The following is a 20,606-nucleotide window of genomic DNA, read 5'->3' as shown; positions in this document are numbered from 1 at the left end:
TAATCTTAATATCTCAGGTATATCTCGACATGATCATGCGAAAACATCTTTGAATTCTTGGGGTAACTCAATGACGATTCATTTTGTCTTTGTGGTGACTCAAGTTTCGATCTTTGCCCCTTGCTCACAATGTCCCTTGACCCTTCGTAAAGTAGGATCTGTTTTTTGTCTTGTTCTACTGTCCTTAACAAATCAGGAAATAAATCACAATCTCTGTCATCTTCAAAATTCTGAGATCCACTTAAACACATATCTCACTCCAAAAGGGAGTCAGTTACAGCGTTGCTCATGTCATTGATATCTGGGGACCTATAGTAGGTACAAAGGCAAATTCCAAAGAATAAATGATTCTAAGGATAATTATTTGTATGGTATGATCATGAATGAAGAATGAAAGCATATTTGAAAATGGTCCAAAGAACAAAAGAATATAAAAAGAATGAAAGAATATTTACTCAAAAAGAATACATTTTATTGAAATAAAAATTTTGGACACAAGCCTATTTCTCAAAAGGATTCTTATTGCCCCTAGGCTAAAAACAACAAGCGCGTTTTGAACATTACTCTAGATTAGCTCTAAAAATACAAGGATCTTTTCCACAGTCCCATTGCTTAAAACACCCCCAAGTACATAATGGTTTAGAAACTTTTATTCCCTGGACCTCTCCTTGGATATGTCATTCAAATTCTCTTTGATAATTAGCGGTTATAACCCTTGGCTGACTTATGTTGACCAATTTGGACGGCATGCTCACGATGTTCACTTCATTTTCCTTGTTTCCCGGGGTTGACCTTTTGGCACTTTCTCCCATATCTATTTTCCCATTTCTTATCGCATCTTCAATCATCTCACCAGACATTACTATATCTGAAAAGCTCAGAGTAGCGCTTCCCAACATATAATCAATGAACGGGGCTTTCAAAGTATTGATGAAAAGCATCGTAGTCTCCTTCTCCAAAAGAGGCGGTTGGACTTGTGTTGCTACCTCTCTCCATCTTTGGGCATATTGCCTAAAGCTCTCATTTCGCTTCTTTTCCATACTTTGTAGGGTAATTCTATCGGGTGCCATGTTTGTTACATGGCTATACTGCTTCATAAAAGCCTGTGCTAAGTCCTTCCATGAATGGATTTTAACATGACTCAATTGATTGTACCATTTAGCTGCTGACCCAATCAGACTGTCCTGGAAGTAATGAATTAATAATTGGTCGTTGTTAACATACCCTGTCATCCTGCGACAGAACATTATGATGTGAGCTTCAGGACAACTGGTCCCATTGTACTTTTCAAACTCTGGAATCTTAAATTTTGGCGGGAGTACTAGATCAGGGACCAAACTTAGATCCTTAGCGTCAATCCCACAGTAGAAGTCAACTTTCTCCATTACTTTCAATTTTTCCTCCAACCTCCTATACCGGTCCTTAAGTTGTCTCAGCAATTCCCTCTCTGCTTTTTCCATTTCATCAAGAACTAAAAGATTGGTTGGGTTGCCCCCCGGCTTGGAGCCTGAGCCTGTCGGGTAATCTACCGGTGCGGAGGTACCGACTTGATATTGCTGAATTTTGACAATAGGTACACCTTGCTGCTGAGCATTTATCGGGGTGAAACCCGGAGGGTAGAGAAGCTCCTCATTGTCCTTCCCTGTATTAATCATGAAACTTTTCCTTTCTTCAAGCCCCTTTGTCAACAATTGAGACAACTGACTCAACATATTCCTTTGAGACTCTAGCACCAGATCTCTCATATCTTGCCTAATCTTCGCCAGTTGCTCTTGCATCTATATTTGTAATTGGTCTTGCATCTCTCTTTGAAGTTGTTCAAGTTTTTCCAGTCTTTGGTCCATATCTTTTGTCTTAGCACGAGTACCGTAACGACGCTTGGTTGGTAAATTTTTGTTGGTTCCCAGTTTAACTGAAATGATTTCAACTAATTAAGGAGCCCTTTTATGAAAATTTAATGCAAATGATGAAATGATGCAATGCAATGCAAATGCATGAGATGAATGCAAAAGAAAGAGAAGTGTTGATTTTCAATTTAATTCCATTAAAACAACTTTTCTAGAAAACAAATCCCTTTACATAAAACGAATTACATATACGGCCTTGTTTTTATATTTCAAGCGAAGACACCGATCCTTTTTCTTCGTGAAATCCAAATCTTGCAAGCCTCTAATAAATGCCTCCACTAGCTCCTCTTTGCTTGATCCAGGCTACGACTCATTATTCTCACGACATTGATTAACTCCATTAAGAAAATCGAGATGTGACGGCTCTCGAACAATCTTTATCAGCTTGAATCTTTAGGTAAGGACTTGTTTTTCTCCACGAACTATCAGCCTTCTTTTGTCAATTTAGACAACCGTATTATAATCCACTTCATCAGGAAAATCATTTTCTTATAACAAGCTGTTCTATTTAGTAATCAAATATGAATCAACACCTCCTTTCTATGATAATGTAATGCAATGCAATTATAAACAAAACAAAAACAAAACACGTTAGTACTAGTGAAATAAATATCAAATAAAGTACCTATTCAGGTGACCACTAAATTTGGGCAAGGTTCTACGTAAGGTGGAATCTCAAGGTTCACTATATGTGGTTCAGTTCTAGAGAAAGGGTACCTCAACCAATAGATTCCCCATTTCTCACCCATTATAGGCTCATATGAATCGAGTTCGGTTCAGGGGAATACATTTCCCTATGACCATGCGGAGATGAAAATCTCATGAAACCATAGGTACGGATGTATCCCGGAAGCAATCCACTAGCCCGTACAGAGGTGAAAACCTCACGAAAGCATAGTTTCTTGCTCCCACTTAACAGGTATAACCACAACGGTTATGCAATGCAATGCCATTTTATTCTACAAGACTTGAACCAAAAACAATTATGCAAACAAATGCAATTAAAAGAATCATGATCTTCAAAACGAATTTTCAATTCTTTGACAAAAGGACAGCAAATAATCAATTTTATGGCCTGACTCTTGTTCAATCCCCAGTGGAGTCGCCATGCTGTCGAAACTTTTTTATTTACTTTGAAAGCAATGGGGATCGACTTTTAAAAAACCGAGTGTGGAGTCGCCACCAATCTTTTGATTTAGGTGTGATTGGGCCACCTACTAAAATGTTTTATTCATGAAAAATCAAAAAGTGGGTTCGGGAGTCGGTTACACATGAGGAAGGGTTAGCACCCTCATTACGCCCAGAAATTGGTACCAAATTGATTCGATGTTGTCCTTATATCAAAAGTTTTTTAAAGAAAAGATTTTCTGAAATATGATTCTTTTTAAAAATGTTTGAATAGCTCAAATTAGCGGTTAAAAATCTCTCGTTCCAAAGATATGTGGTTTCATACCCAGTACGATTAGATACGATCCCCTATACCTTTAAGATGCGATCGATTTTCGAATTTTGAAAAAAAAAACATACATTAAAATTATAAAAGGTTATCAAAATATTTGGTTCTCTGGAAAAGTCATACCCAAGATGATTGAGCACGATTTTCCAAAATCTCCAAATATTAGATATTGTCTTATTTCGAATTTTTGAATAATAGAAATTTAGAAATTTGCTTAAAAACATGTTTATTGAAAATAATTATGATAAAAATACAAAATTCAAATCAAATTATATATGAAATACTTAAAACACAAATTCTTTCAAAATTGATAATTAACATGATAACTTAAATAATGTATTAAATATGAAGGAATGACAATGCATGATATAAAATAATATAATAAATTTATGAAACATGTATATACAAGTAGAATTAGATATAATTGTTTGTAAAAATGTAAGAAATAAACAAAGTAAATATATAAGCTATATGAGTAACAAAAGTTTCTAAAAAACAAGGTTATATACAAAATGTAAAACTATATCTACACGTAAATTTAGTGATATATATATATATATATATATATTATTAGATTATATTTATAAAGGGTATTTGAAAACAAATAATATATAATTTTACATGTAACAAATTGAGTTAGAGTGATGGAACATATAGATAGTACATACATAAGGATAATAAAATAATGTATACAATATATAAATTGTATGATAAAAAATATGGTCTAGACAAAATATATTATACATATAAATGACTTTAACGGATAATATATACGTTAAAAAATATTTACATAAAGTTATATGAAAATAATAACATATACTATGGTAAAAATAATTTAACATGGGTAATGTACATATGAAGAAAATTTAAAGATAATTGTATGTCCAAAATAATATTGAATAAAAATGAATTATAAGATTGACTAGATTTTATCAAAATTATATGTAATAAATCTTAAGAACATAATTACATTCAAATCTATTAAAACTACATGAATAAAAACAATATGACTTCTATAATGCATGTAAGTATTAAATATCGTTTAATAACAACTTAAATAATATACAAAATAAATGAAATTCTCAAAAGAATATAAACATTAAGATATGTGAAAAATCATAGAATTAATAACATACATAAACCATAATGAATTTTACTTCAAATAGTACGCCAATTGTTAAAATAACAGAATAAATAAAAAAAAATTACAAAACTTAGCTATCAAAATAACATAAAACATCACAGCCAATGAGTAAGTAAAAAAAAAATTGCAAGTGCAGTAAAATAAAAATAAGACTTAATTACAACAAATTTAGCACAAGAAGAACCATTTACAAATAAAATAATTGAAAAATCGGATCAATATGCCATGCGCACAAATGTGCGAGGACTAAAATTGGAAATATACCGAACTCATAATACTTCGCTGAATCGTGGACCAAAATAAAAAAAAAACGCGCAAATCATAGGGCCAAAATTAAAAAGACAAAGATGACAAATAGGACTCAATTGGAGACGTCACGCGAAAGGAGGGATCTAGCGCACAATTTACCCATTCAAACAAAAGGGCGCAGATCCGACTCCTTAAATCGGGCTAATGCACGGACCTTCACTTTATTAAACAGTGCAGTTTTTGAAAACTGCTGTTATACCTTCCTTTTTCAATTGTTTTTCTTTTAAAATGCAGCAAACTTTCCTTTTAAACCTAAGTATGCTATCAGCCCATTTTTTAGGGTTTCATCTAGCAGGTGCCGCCAACAAAAGGAGCATCTGAGTCATAAAATCAATTTACAGCCTTAAAATCTCTCCCCTGTTTTCAATTTCAACGAAACAAAGAAGATCCGAGGCGGATTTATAAAATAAGATCTCTTCTCTCGCTTTACCTTTTATTTTAAAATACAATTTTGAAAGATTGAATAGGAAAATGAAACGATTCAATCCGAAGAAAAAAAAAAGAAACTAAAAGCCAATAAAAAAACTAAAAATCACCTCTGTAAATCTACCCTCGAAATACTTTTTCCAGTATTTAGTGTGCGTATGTAGGTGTATATTCTCTATGCATAATCTCTTTTTCTCTTTTTTTCTTTTATGCGAAGGGATTTTGTGGAGAAATAAAGAAAGAAAAATGAATTGAAACACTGGAGAATGCAATCTAAAATTACCTTAGTTTTTCATTGCTTTTTCCTTTTTTTTTTAATATTTCGTCCTCCCCTTTTACATCATTTCTCTGGCTTTTTATAGCCGAATAAAGAGAAATAAATAAAAAGTAAATAAAAAAGAAAATGCAATGGATTTGGATTTTCTGTTATGCCTTTGCTGTCAATTGCTGTAGTTGTTAATCCGTTGCAGGTGTGTATAGCGCGGTGCTGTTGACATGGCGAGGCCGCTCGTGAGGCGTGATGCGAAGGCTTCCAGAAGCTTCACTGTTTGGGGCTGCTGTGGTGCTTGCGATGTATGGGAACGGTAGCTTGGTGGCCTAGGGTTTCCACTTTCTGAAAATATTTAATGGGCTATGTTTTTGGGTTAGGTTATTGGGATATGTAATGGGTTAGGATTAGGTTTAATTTAGGTTTGGGCCTTATTGTAAAATGAGTTTAAAATTTGGGCTTCAATTATATGTGGGCTGAATGTAAATTTAGACTATGGACATTTATTGGATTTTTATTTTGTGATTTTTGTTTTTTTTATTTCTGGTTTTTTTTTGGATTTTAACGGGCCTGGGTGAAATGGGCCTATTACAATGAGCTCATCTATTCTTGATGTATATGAAAACTTTGTGACTAATATGTTTGATTGGATGCATGTGTTTAGGCAATTTAGCCAAATGAATGGAAAATTTGTTATTGCATGCTTAGATTTAATAAACAGGATTGGTAAATTTAGTTTTCGTTATACAAACTTACTAAGCATGTAATGCTTACTCCGTTTATTTTTCCCCTGTTTTATAGTGCTCGAAAGCTCACGAGGGTTGGAGATCACTGGAGCATTGTCACACTATCAACTAGTCATTTTGGGTATAATTAGCAAAAATCATTTTGGTATAATGGCATGTATAGGACAACTTGGCCAATCGTGTCTTAAAATGTTATTCTGTAACCTAGCCATTGGAATTGCTAGTAATGGTTCATTTTGGCATGATTAAGTAGACTATTATGATATATATATATATACACATGTGTTGTGTTAAAAATATGTGATCAATGTTGTGAACGCCTAAGTTAAACTAAGGTAAGGTTGTGATCATGTATGCTTGTAGTGATGTGCCTTGTGAATGATGAAATTTGCTTAAGTTGAATGCTTGGATTGGTTGGTATTAGATCTATGTTTCAAGTGCAGGTCATGGGTGAAATTTTGGGTGAGAAATGAAGCTAGAAATGACTTCATTTTGTCCACATGGGTAGACACAAGGGCGTGTGTCTAGACCGTGTGTGACACATGGCCTAGTAATATGGGCATGTGGTTAGGCCGTGTGTCCCCTGCACCTTAATTTTGAGAAACAAAATGCTTACAATTGGGCACAAGGGTAGAGACACGAGTGTGTGTCTCAACAGTGTGTGCTACACGGCCTAGAACACGGGTGTGTTTCTTGATCGTGTGAAACCGACACCTAATTTTGAATTGAATTAATTGACCACATGGCCTAGTACACAGGTGTGTGGCATGGCTGTATATACAAGTCAGAGAGTTACATAGGGTCAAACATGGCCTCTAGCATGGGCGTGTCCCTTGGACTACACAGGCGTGTGAGCCCTGCACCTCGAAATTTTTTTGAAAAGTCACAAAAAATTCTTAAAGTTCTCAATTAAGTCCTGACTTGATTCTAATAATTATATTGGGCCTCGAGGGCCCAAACAAGGGACGTTATGAATGATCTCGGTAAATAAATAGTAATTTACATAATTTATTTGTAAATGTTTATGAATATTCTAGTAATGATCTGAAACCCTGTTCTGGCGACGGATACGAGTTAGGCATGTTACACTTATGGTATTAGCAGCCAAACCGCCAATAAATAAAGGAGGAAAGCGTATGAGAGCCCACTAGTTCAGGCACGACATGGATGTCTAAGTAAAATAGGGAGTTAAAGTATTTTATTTTCTTTTAAGTTAATACTCCTAGCTAAGAAGGGGTGAGCTATGCATGGTAGTAAGGAAGAAACTCTCTAAGTTCATTTGAACTTATAAATGTTTTAGCCTATAATGCAGGGCTTGTTGGATAAGGAACTCGATGAGGGACCAAGCCAGATAATGTTGGAACAAGAATCAACATCAGTATTGCGTCTTGCATATAAGAAGGGGCTACCTTCATAGGCTTCGCCTTGGGGTTAAATATATTGTAACTAAGTAGTTTACTAGGAAGTTTAAAATTCTGATATAGTAATCTTTTATTTGAATTTAAAGATTATGTTGTAAGATATATATTATTTAATAAATTCCATCCAAATCTATAATTCTGTCTTTATTTCAAATCAGGTTCATTTGTGGCCCCCCATACCCAGATTCGGCGATTAGGTCGAGTGAAGGTGTTACACTGTACCTTAGTTAACCACTAATTTGGTAAAATTACCTATCCAAAATTCAATTCACCTATAATATAACTCCGTAAATATTTAACAAAAATATTTACAAGTTTGGTTTACGGGAACAGGGTCCCAAAATTGTATTTTCTAATACCACTGACTTTCGAGTCGTTACACCTTGAGCTTTAATTAACCACTTTTTTGGCAAAATTACTTAACCGAACTTTATTATATTTTCATATTAATTTTTTAGTTCCTATTTTATATTTATACACTTTGTTTAGGGAAATGAGGTTCCAAAACCATATATTCCGATACTAGGGCTAAGAGTTTACCACTATCGAGGGTGTTGTGACATTAATGCAAGGGTGTTACAACACGCTACCTAACATGGTGAAAAATAATGCAGGGGTAGTCTTATGTCCAAGACACTCCAAAGGCAATTTTTTCAATTTTAGGGTTGAAATTTTCACTATACAAAAGATGCTTTTGTTGTTGAACTTAAAAGGGGAGACCTTTACCATCTTTTTAGCTTAGTAGTTATTTCTTCTTCATTTTTAAGTTTTAGTTCTTTACTTTTCTTATCATAGTGGTTGTAGTTGGTAGTTTTCTTACTTTTTACTATAACATTTCATTTCTTTGCACTTAGATACACAAACTATACTTTGTATTTTGATTTCTCTTTAATCCCTTTAATATATTTCATCTTTGTTAACCTTCAGAAGTGTAAAAATCTCTACTTTAGCTATGTTCTCTTCTTCATTGTTGTTGCCACCATCTTCTCCAAAAAACTCATCAAAAGTCCTTAAGATTTTTCTAACATTGTTTTTTTATGCTTATTTAATGAATCATTTGAACATGTATTTGACTGATGTTGTTGCGTTGATGATGGACAGTAACTAAGCCTCATGGTGGTTGGTTGATGGAAATGTTGCATGGTTAATTTTTAGGTTAAGGACTAAATCGTAAAAACTAGACTAAATCAAATAAACTTCAAAAATTTGAATTGACGCCTCTAGGTGAACAATTAGATAGGTGAGATCAAAAGGAAAGCCTATTGAAAACAATTTGATTGTCCTAATTTCATTTGATAAGAACAAGAGATAAACAGGACTAAATCGTTTAATTGGGCAAAATGGTGACCGGGAGGTAAAATTGAACCATTAAGAGTTTGAACCCTTTAAATCCCTAATCCAAGAAATAATCAAATACATAGAAGTCAATTAACCACTTTTTCCTATTAAGTTGTTATTTGTGTACGTTTGATTGTTTTTCATTTTAGTCATTCTAGGTGTTAGATATCGTAATTAATCCTTGATAATGATTTGTCATATTATAATACTTAGTAAGTAGCTAGCTAGACTTCTTATTTGTATGCATTTTCATTGTTAATCATCTTATCACTCGAACTCTCTTGGGTTGATCCTTGGAACACTTTGTGTTCCAATATAACACAAAAATATTATGACTGACTTGTCACTCTTACAGATAATGTAACACTGATCGCGAGGTTTCGTGATAGGTTTTAAATATTTATAATTACTCATTCTTGAACTCACTATTATCGTGATGCAGGCAAGTGTACCTATCGAACAGTAGTATAGTTTTAGCAAGACCGGATTGTCGAACCCAAAGGAACTAAAAGTACTAGTAATGACTGTCTTTTTATTATCTAGCCTAAGAATAATGGAGTTTTGTTTTAATTAACTAATTATCTAAACTAAGAACGCACAGAGAAAAGAATTGGGGAATTTCTTTTGGGAAAATCAATTGAATGAAGACAATACCTAAGGAAAAATCCACCTAGACTTTACTTGTTATTCTGGCTCTGAATCGGACGATTTATTCATTCAACTTGTTCCGTAGAGATCCCTAAGTTATGTTATTATCCCTATTCAAGACTAATAACGTCTAATCCCTGATTGAATAACCGAGACTTTTCTTTAATTAACACTTTAGGGTTGCATTAACTCGATCTATGGATCCTCTTATTAGGTTTCACCGTAATCCGGCAAAATCTTGTCACCCTATTTCTAGGCGCGCAATTAACTCCGCTTAATTATGATAAATGTACTTTTAGACAGGGTCTATTCCTCCTCTGAATAAGAGCTTATCTTGAATCAGTATCCTGGGATATCAAAACAAGAATTAAGAACATATTATTAAGAACAAGTTAAATATTTATCATACGATTCAGAAAATAATAACAAGATTCGTCTTAAGTTTCATTCCCCTTAGGTATTTAGGGGCTTTAGTTCATAACTAAATAAGAAAACATCTCAGAAAAATAAAGAATACAAAACATAAAGAAAACTGAAAACTCCTGAAGGGAAATTGAGGAGAGATCTTCAGTCTTGATGATGAATCCGGCTTCTGAGATGGATCAATCGGCTTCCTTGGAGTAATTCCTTACTCCCCCTTCTCCCTCATTTTTCCTCCTCCTCTAGGGTGTATTTATAGGCTTTGGAATGCCTAAAAACCCTCAAAATTGGCCTTTTCCGAATTGGACTCAACTTGGGCTCGGTAGAGACACGCCCGTGTTCAATTACTTCAGGCCGTGTTCGAGCCTGCCAAATTGACATGGCCGTGTGGTCTGCCCGTGTGAGGAGGTCCAGGCCGTGTTGATTTCGTACTTTGGCCCATTTGCTCCATTTTTGGCCCGTTTCTCGTTCCTTTCGCTCTCCTATGCTTACCTAAGTATAAAACATGAAATTAAAGCATTAGGAGCATCGAATTCACCAATTCTAATGAGAAAAAATCCATAAAATGCATTAAACATGGGGTAAAAATATGTATAATTTACGGTTTATCAAATACCCCCACACTTAAGCATTTGCTTGTCCTCAAGTAAAATTCTCAACTCATAATCAAAATAAATTCTTCTCAACTTATAATTTCTATCAATAATATCTCAAATTAATCCATAGGTAATCATACATTGAGAATTCAACTAAAAGAACATAAAAGTTCCAAACATTCCAAGTTGAGTATTTAATCATGCAAACATAGGTGTCTCTCCGCCTCTAAGTAATTACCTTTGATTCAGAATATCACAGAGTTTCACATCCTCACTAAAGATTCACTCAAATCACTCGAGGTGTTTAAGGAAAATAAATGAAGCACTTAGTCAATAATGAAAAGTCATTACCATAGGCTTGCATGAAAATCAAATCTCCACCACTATAATTTAAGGTGATACATCAATCAAAATGTCTTTGGAGGGTTGTAATGAGGCTTGGTTAGGGGGTGTGGTCACAAGCTGAAAGAAAGGGTTATAATCAAGATTAAATTGAAGGATTGCCTAATTAGAAAAATAGTTAATCTTCATTTGCGTACAACAGAGCTTCTCTCCGAATATGAAATTACAGATATGTATACATTATTTTTTTTTAGAACAAGTTGAATAATATAGACTAACTATTAAGAACAAAACATAGCTAAGCAATCGATTCAACTCAAATCTCGACAAAAATAGGGATTAATTTAAGGGATTTCAACAATAATGGGTTAAAGGTTAATATTAAGGGTAATACAAGAAATGGCTTGTTAGGCTCAAGGGGGTTTACTAGGGGTTAATCGTGAAGGTAGGCTTTTCATTGCATGAGTGGGTTAATCCTAAGTGCCTTAATCATTTTGACATATCAAATCAAATGGTGTGGTCTCGACATACATAATCAAGCAAGTTCTAGAATAACAATTCAATATTGACGCACTCAAAGCAATAATAAAAGTGAGCATGAAAGAATTAATAGATGCTCAAAAGGCTAAAAAATCTCACAAAAAGTATGGCCTTTTGATGTTAAGACTTGTGAATTCCAATTCAAAGTAATACCTAGACTTTGAGAAACAGCCTAAGATTTTGAATTCTTAAAAATCAACTCATCATGCTTGATTCTCTAATGTCTTAAAGTTTAAACAATCAATGCATAAATTGCCTATGTTTTAATTCAAGATATATCAATCAAAATCATAAATCAATCAAAATTTATCCTAAATATGATATGAGAGCTTTTTAAGAGAAAAAGGCAATCATTTAGGGATTTTTCTAATAATAAAATGAATGCCTCCCCCCACACTTAAGATGTACATTGCCCACAATGTACAAAGATAAGTATTATAAAATAAAAATAAGATAGGGAGAGAAGTGAAACTTCCTGTATGATGAATTCTTCGAACTAGAGTTTTGGAGAGTAATCGGTTCGAGAGTGGAGGAGGATACTCGGGCGGTCGTAGAGGTTCATTAGTCCATAAGTCCTGTGCCAATAGAATATTATATCTAGTCGTAGCTATGGTCGTGGTCAAGCAGGACATGACAGACGTGGAGAACCTTTCCCGGTGGAGTGTTAGTTCCTATGCGATGATGAGCTTAAGATCTTTATATAATTGTGACAAAATCAAGAACTTTTTAGGGGATATTAGGAAGAATAATTACTCATAAAGAAAACTGAAGTTGATAATTAAAAATAAAATTCTAAAATCTACTAAAAAATAAACAATAAAAATAAAAATAAAAAGTAGTTTTAATAAAAATTAAAAACATAAAATAATAAATAAATATTTCTAAACATCTTCATCGCTGGATGGTTCGCGAGGTGGGACTGACGATGATATGTGAAGGTGTGACATCCCAAAATTGACCATAGTCGGGATGTGGTTTCGGGACCACAAAACCGAGACACAAGAATAATTAATTATTATTTTTATTGTGCATGAACGTACATATGTGAAAATTTCGTGCCTTAATTTCGTCATTCGTAGGTGAAATTTATTAGAAGGGACTTATGTGAGGAAATTGAGAAATGTGCTAGGCTAATGTTAAAGTGGCCTATTGATACATATTAGAAAATGCTTGGACTTGCATGTCAAATTGCCAAATTTTCCTTACGGTGGCCGGCCAAGTTAGATTGATGATGGGCAATAAATTTGTTTGCCTTAGATATTATAATAAGAAATTGGATTATGGGAGACAAACTAAAATAAAGAAAGGAATTAAAAAGAAAGGGGAATAAAATAAGAAAAAAAAAAAAGGGAGTGTTCATCCTTTACCTTGCCATTGCCGTGAGTGAGGGAGAGAAAAGGGGAGGAAAAGTGAGTTCTCTCTTTGTTGAACTTGGCAGTTAGAAGGAAGGAAGGAGGAGAATTTCGGTCACTTGAAGCCTTAAGGAGGTTAGTACATTGTGTTAACTTGTGAGATGCTTACTTGTTTTAAGTGAATGATCATGGTTCTTGCTTAGCCATGCTAAAATGTTGAATAATGATGGGGGAATGGAACATTCGGCTATGGAAAAAGGGGGGGGAACTCTTTGATTGCTTAAGATAGTTTAGTTAGTATGTGATTTTTGGGTATTGTGAGTTGAGATGTAAGTGTGTGGGTGCGCTTGGCCATAGGGGTTTGCTAGGAAATTTTGTTGGTTGAATGATGAGTGGCCGAATGAACTATGAAATGTTATGAGAAGAATGTGGGAAGCTAAGGTGCGAACCTTAGTCTCGGTGATAGGAATGATTCGGTTGGTGTTTTGATGTCGTGGTGATGAGGCATGAAGTGTTCGGCCATGATGCTAAAATGTGGTGCTTGTGTTAAACTTAGAAATTATTTTGTTAGGGTTAGTATAGGTATGGATGACCGAATATGAGAGCATGATTAGATGAAGAGTTGGTTAATTGATATGTGGTAAATGTTAAGTGTTAAATGAAATGGAAATGATAGATTGATGTTACGAATAGATGTGAAAATATATGCTAGATTAGGAAAATTTGATTAAATGTTCATGAGATGAAATTAGGTGTTTAAAAGATGTTATATTTGACATTGTATAAATATACATAAGTATGCCGTTCGTGATGTTACCTTTAATTATGTGTATAATCGACTAAATGGGTAATTAGTGAGGATGGTTGCTGAATATACAAGCATACATATGCATGTGTAGTTGAATTATAAATATTTAGCAAGACGGTTAAACTAGTTAATTTATTGATTAAGCTCAAGAAGCTAAAGGTGGAGAATCAAGCAAAGGCAAAGGAAAGAACATCGAGTAGCCGAGTTGCCATTTTACCCAATACAAAGTAAGTCATTAAGCACGTATTTAATATTGCTTAAATGATTGTAAAATTTATGCAATTGTGTTTAATGGGATGATATATATATATATAAATGAAAATGTATGTGTATGGAGTGATGACATTTGTTGAATGTAAAAGAAATAGTGAAATGAGTAGAAAGTTTGCTTTCGGCACTAAGTGTCTTGAACAATACGTGTGTACGGTGACGAGATCGGCACTAAGTGTGCGTGTTGAAATATATGGCACTAAGTGTGCGTGCTGGAAATATATGGCACTAAGTGTGCAAGTTGGAAAAAATACGGCACTGGGTGTGCGAGCTCGGAGGGTATGGCACTGTGTGTGCGGGCTTAAATTACGTGGCACTAAGTGTGCGAAATCGAGTAGTAAGCACTGCGTGTGCGTACTCTATATATATGGAGGGTGTGTCTCCATTGAATTGAGTATGGACAGCGGATCGGGTAAGTACCTCGAGCTCATGACAAATAGAGAATACGTTCATGCTTGGGGTTGAATTTGGTAAGCCTTAAATCTATGTGATGATTGAAATTGTATGGTTGTGCTGGAAAATGAGTTAATGTGTAAAAATGCTTCGATTATCTTGTTGTGTAGAATATGAAATGTGGATGTATGAATTGGTGCGAGATTGGACCGAAAGGTCCGAGGTATTATGGTATAGATTCGATATGGACGAGTACCTAGCCTCATTTGTTGTGCGTGTAGTAGTAACTTTATCGATGGATTGATGAATGCTTATGACTTCTGAGTTGTAAACTCACTCGGTGTTTTCTTGTCACCCATTTTAGGTCTCTCGGACTCGTATTGTTTATGTGATCGGGACCGTCGATGAAGTCATCACACCGGCTGAAATCTTGTGGTATTGTTTTTGTTGTTGAAGAACATTTGGCATGTATAGGCTATTATATTTTGTCGAATTGTGGGTTGTAAACTTTAAGCCATGTGAAAATGGCCTATGTGGTCGTCGAGTGGGATGCTGGAACCTATAGCCACGAGTCTTAGAAACTCAAATTTTGATAAGGTGGCCATAATTTGTGTCATGTATGATGGATGATTAAGGCCAAGGAAAAATTCATGAAATTGGCATAGTCTCTGCAGTAACTGTTGCGGACAGCAGCAGTGAGATGAGATTGAAAAATCACTAAAAATAGTAGAAGTAGAATTAAATAGTGAGTAAATTATGGAACTGAACCTTGATGAATCTATTTTTATATGGACGAAACAAAACGACCATATGAGCAGTATACTGAGAAATATTAAAGTTCTCGTGAGACAGGGCCAGAACGGTTTCTGGGTCCCCTGTCGCGACTTTGAAAATTTACCATAAATTATCCAGAAAGAATTAGGAGTCATGCCTTATATGTACAGATTCCATTTTGAGTCTAGTTTCATTAGAAACAAACGGAACCAGTATTAAATCCCTGTACAGAGAGATATTCGAGTTGTAACGTGTGAAGGTCAGAGCAGTCGATCCCTGTAACATGGGTGACTTTAACTAATAAACTGTACCAATTGGCCCAACCAAAAATTCTAAAAATAAATCCATGGATGGGTATATGAGTCTAAATTCAGGGAAAATTTACGAAACCAGTTTCTGAGTTTTGAAACTCGAGATATGATTTTTAAGGCGACGGTGACGCAGTTTTCCAGCCTGACTGGTAATGTCAAATTGGTTGGTATCTTGAGAGGATTTGGCCGTTAACCCCTCGTGTCCGACACCGGCGTCGGTCACGAGTTAGGGGTGTTACAGAAGGTGCTGACAAATCTACTATAGAGTAGCATCAATGTTGTCAGATCGTTGAAAACACTGCTGCTCGAATTGGGTGAGGCGCTCAGAGATGTCAGCATATGAAGCCGCCGCATGAACTGGATGAGAGGGTAGTAGTGGCTGAGTCGGTGGGTCCTCATGCTGTGGGGGGACATCATCAGGAATGTCGTCGTAGACCTCCTCCATTGTAGATTGAGCGAAACGATACTGGGGAGGGTAGGTTCCGCGGCGCCTCTCGATCATCCTCATGCTAAGCATGCTCGAGATGCCTTGTGGAGACATCTGGCCGATGAGGGTGAGGGATGATTCTTGGGCCGGAGTGTTGAGGAGCCCGAAGTGTCGTGCCAGTCGAGTCACGTAGGGGCCAATGGAGATGACCCCCTTCCGATGCCGCTCCATCTGGTGCTGAATCGCAAGGGCAATGAAATAGGCAAGGTCGATGACGTGCCCTTGTGACATGCACCATAAGAAGTAGATGCCGTGGGTGTTGACGACGCCAGTGCTCTCTCGCATCTCTATAATCGTGTGAGCTAAGCATGTAAGTACCTCAGGGATGGTGGGAGAACTGATGCCTTGGAGCGGCTAGGATTGTACAAGGCCGTACTAGGGGCCAAAGTGTGCCAGCACTTTGAGGGAGAGAAATGTATGTGGCGACTGAGAGCATGTAGTTCACTCTCCTCCCTAAACTCCTCCGTTTATAAGCCTAGTACAGCACCAAACTCTGGGACGTTTAGCTGGCGGATTAATTCGCCTAGGTGAAATTGACCGTGCCGGGATCATCGTTCCTTGTCATTACAGTTTGAAGATGAAACATTGAGTAGAGTTCCATTGTGAGCTCGAGCCATGTCGGCTCGATAATCTCGAAGAACAGCTCCCAAGGTTCGGTGGTTAGGAGAGCCCGAATTGCGTCAGCCATCTGAACTTGTTCTATGGTAGCCAGTTGATGCAGCGGCCCTCAATTAAGGGTCGGGGCCGAAGTATTTGGAGCAGTTCTTCCTAGGGCCCTCAAGGGAACTGTAGGAGAAGGTGACGAATTTTCGCAATTGGACTCGCAAAAGATGACGCTCCCTTCCTTTTCTTTGAAGAGGGGACAGTAAATTTCTTCCCTCGTGAAGACGACATCGTATACCTATAATTTGTAAAGAAGAATAATAGTAAATACATGAATTTGGAAAGCCATGAATTTAAACTACTAATTTCAGCCAAAATATGAACCAAACTCAACCAACAAAATTCTTTTTGATAGCATAATTTCGTAACATTGTAAGGGCATGAGGATGGGCATAATAATGATAAAGGAATGAAGCTTTCCTAACAACCTACATTAACATAAAATGCATGATAAATAATCTAATAATGCAGAAAATAATGAACAAAATGAACATAGTATGATAAAAATAACAATTATTTTAAGAATAAGCATTAAAAATAAGTAGAATAGAGGTGAAAAGAGTGAACAAACGCTAAGGGAGAGAGATTGGGAGTAAAAAATGGAGTGAGAAGCGGCGCACGGGTGTGGCAAGGAGGCCGTGTGGACTTGCAGCAGCTAGGATTAGGGTTTTTTGAGTGGGGAAGACAATGAATAGTGCAGCCTATTTATAGATTTTGGGACACATGGCCATGGGACACGCCCGTGTGCCCCAATTTTAGCCCATGTGTTTTGTGTTTTTCCTATTTTGGTGCGTCTAAAATTCAACACATGCCTGTGTGCCTCGAGCGTATTGGTGAACATGACCGTGTTGCATAGCCGTGTCTAGCTTCGTTTGCTTCTTTCACGCCCGTGTATGCAAGCCCCACGCCCGTATTAATTTCACAGGTTCGACCACGGGTGTTAGACACGGGTGTGTCACACGCCCGTGCTGTTTTAATAGGTTCGTCCACGGTTCTTCCACACGAGCGTGTCACACGTTCTTGTTATTTTGGCAAGCTCGACCACTACCATATCGCACGACTGTGGCGTTTTATCGTAGCCCGTGTTGGGGAAATCTTTTGCCCTGTTTACACACGGCCTTAAACACGCCCGTATGCTTGGCCGTGTCTTTGTGGAAAACCCTGTATTCAAGATTTCTATTAGTAGGTTAGGAGTTAAATACCAAAATTTAAAGAAATTAATATTGTTAGTGCTCGGGTTACCTCTTGAGAAGTGCTTATTTATAGTCTAAGCTCGAGTTACATCTTCAGTGAATGGTCATGGTGGTTTGAGGAGTTTATACTCTTTATTCCTGCTATCAATCTCATCAAAATAAGGTTTTCATTGGGTGTTGTTTACCTTAAAAGTGCCGAACTTGAGATGACCCACCTCCATCGTACCGAATGGAAAAATACTGAGTACCGTAAGAGGGATTTCCTCTTCGGTGTGGTAGTGTCAATGTGGGGATCCGCGACATCTAATAAGATCATATCATCAACCTTAAGTTGATTTGGAGAGGTATTGGGCTCGTTTTGGCGTAGTTTCAGTTTGTCGGGTGTTCTTGGTTTGTGTGTTCGCCATTCGTCGAGTTCCTCGATTTGTAGTCTTCGATCTTCATGAACAGGTCCTCTACTATTTCTTGAGAATGACTCGTGTGCTTTCTTCAGACTCATTTTCTGCAAAGGAGGTTGCACCATATTATTAGTTTTAGTAGGATGGTTTAAATAATTACCTTCAATCCCTGATGTGTTGCCAGAATTGCGAGCTTGAAGGGTGATTGTTTCGTCTCCCACTCGGAGTGTGAGTTCACCTGTGCCAACATCAATGTTAGTTTTAGCAGTTGCTAAAAATGGCCTTCCTAGGATTAAGGGAGTGTTGCTATCCTCTTTTGTGTTTAAATAAAGTCAACGGGAAATATAAATTTATCGATTTTAACTAGCACATCTTCAATAATACCTCTAGGGAATCTTATAGTTTTATCTGCTAATTGAATGCTCATCCTAATCTGTTTGGGTTTTCCGAGACCCAGTTGCTTAAACATTTTGTAAGGCATGACATTGATACTAGCCCCTAGATCAGCCAATGCATAATTAACGTCTAAACTACCCATTAAGCAAGGAATCATAAAACTCCCTGAATCTTTTAGTTTGTTGGGTAGTTTATTTTGGAGAATGGCCGAGCAAACTACGTTCAGCTCCACATGCGACGCCTCGTCTAACTTTCACTTATTTGCTAAAAGCTCCTTTAAAAATTTCATTGCATTTGGCATCTGCGATAGAGCTTCAATAAATGGTAAGTTAATGTGTAATTTTTTTAAGAGTTTAGGGAATTTACCAAATTGTTCATCTGAGTGGTCTTTCCTTGTCGCGTTGGGGAATGGCACACGAGGTTTATATTCGATAGTCACTGGTTTGTTTTTATTATAATCTACCTCACCTTGACCTTTGCTTACCACAGTTTTGTGCCTCGGTTCTGGTTCAGGCTCAACGACTTTTTTGTCATCTTGAATATTAATTGCGTTGAGCTATTCCCTTGGGTTAGGTTCGGTATTACTTGGCAAACTACCTTGTGGTCGTTCAAATATTAGTTTGGAAAACTAGCCAATTTGAGTCTCGAGCCCTTGGATCGATGCTTTTTGATTCTTAAGTGCTGTCTCGGTGTTCTAAAAATAGGTTTCTGACACTGATATGAACTTTGAGAGCATCTCTTTAAGATTTGGCTTCTTTTCCTGTTGGTAGGGTGGTTGTTAGTAGCCTGGAGGATGTTGTGGTCTTTGATTTCCTTGACCGCCCCATGAGAAATTGGGATGGTTCTTCCAACCTGCATTGTAAGTGTTATTGTATGGATTATTTTGAGGTCGAGGATTATTACCCATGTAATTTAATTGCTCGCTATCCATGTTGTGGCCATAAGGTTGATATTTTGAATAGTTTGTTCCATTGCTACTTGCTTCGCATTGTATTACTGGGTGAACCTGTGAAGAATTAAGAAAACCATCAATCTTTTTATTTAAGAGTTCTACCTGATTAGAGAGCATGGTGACCAAATCGACGTTATAAACGCCGACTATTTTCGTTGGCTTTGTCCTCATGACTTGCCACTGATAGTTATTCAGTGACATCTCTTCTATAAACTCATAGGCATCTTCCGGTGTTTTATTGTTGATGGTTCCGCCAGCAGCTGCGTCAACCATTTACCGAGTCGAAGGATTCAGACCATTGTGAAATGTTTGTACTTGGAGCCAAAGCGGTAACCCATGGTGAGGGCACCTTCTCAAAAGGTCCTTGTATCTCTCCCATGCATCTTAGAGTGTTTTTAAATCCATCTGCATAACAGAAGAGATATCATTACGTAATTTAGCCGTTTTAGTCGGCAAAAAATATTTTAGTAAAAATTTTTCGGTCATTTGTTCCCAAATAGTAGTTGACCCTCATGGTAATAAGTTCAACCACTGTTTAGCTTTGTTCCTCAATGAAAAAGGGAATAACCGAAGACGAATGGCATCATTAGAAACGCCATTGATTTTAAATGTATCGCAAAATTCCAGAAAGTTTGCTAAGTGAGCATTGGGATCTTCATCCTGTAAACCATCAAACTGAACAAATTGCTGTATCATCTGAATAGTGTTAGGTTTTAATTCAAAAGTATTTGTAGCTACAGCAGGTCTAACTATGCTAAATTCAATTCCTGATAAAGAAGGTTTAGCATAATCGTACATAGTGCGTGGAGCAGGATTTTGATTAACCGCAATTGCAGGAGGTAGCTGATTACCTTGGTTTTTAGCCATCTCTTCTATTGGGGGTTGAGTATCGTCTTCTTGCTTGTTCTCTGTATATCTTAAGCTGCGCCTTATTTCTCTTTGGTTTCTACTAACTGTACGATCGACTTCTTCGTCAAAAGTAATGGTCCCGTCGGGTTTCTTCTAGTCATAAACTATGAAAACCTACCAAGAAAAAGAAAGAGTAGGT

The 20,606-nt window shown here is 36.4% G+C and overlaps 1 non-coding gene across 1 annotated transcript; it reads left to right on the top strand.

The window, feature by feature from the left end:
* The first annotated feature begins 19,889 nt into the window (after positions 1-19,889).
* Positions 19,890-19,996, top strand: LOC128290728 (small nucleolar RNA R71). Its single transcript, XR_008280516.1, has one exon. It is a non-coding gene; the product is annotated as a small nucleolar RNA R71 (small nucleolar RNA).
* Positions 19,997-20,606: the final 610 nt, after the last annotated feature.

This window comes from Gossypium arboreum, chromosome 3, assembly GCF_025698485.1.
Source record: "Gossypium arboreum isolate Shixiya-1 chromosome 3, ASM2569848v2, whole genome shotgun sequence".
NCBI lineage: Eukaryota > Viridiplantae > Streptophyta > Magnoliopsida > Malvales > Malvaceae > Gossypium > Gossypium arboreum.
This window is presented reverse-complemented; position numbering and strand designations above follow the sequence as displayed.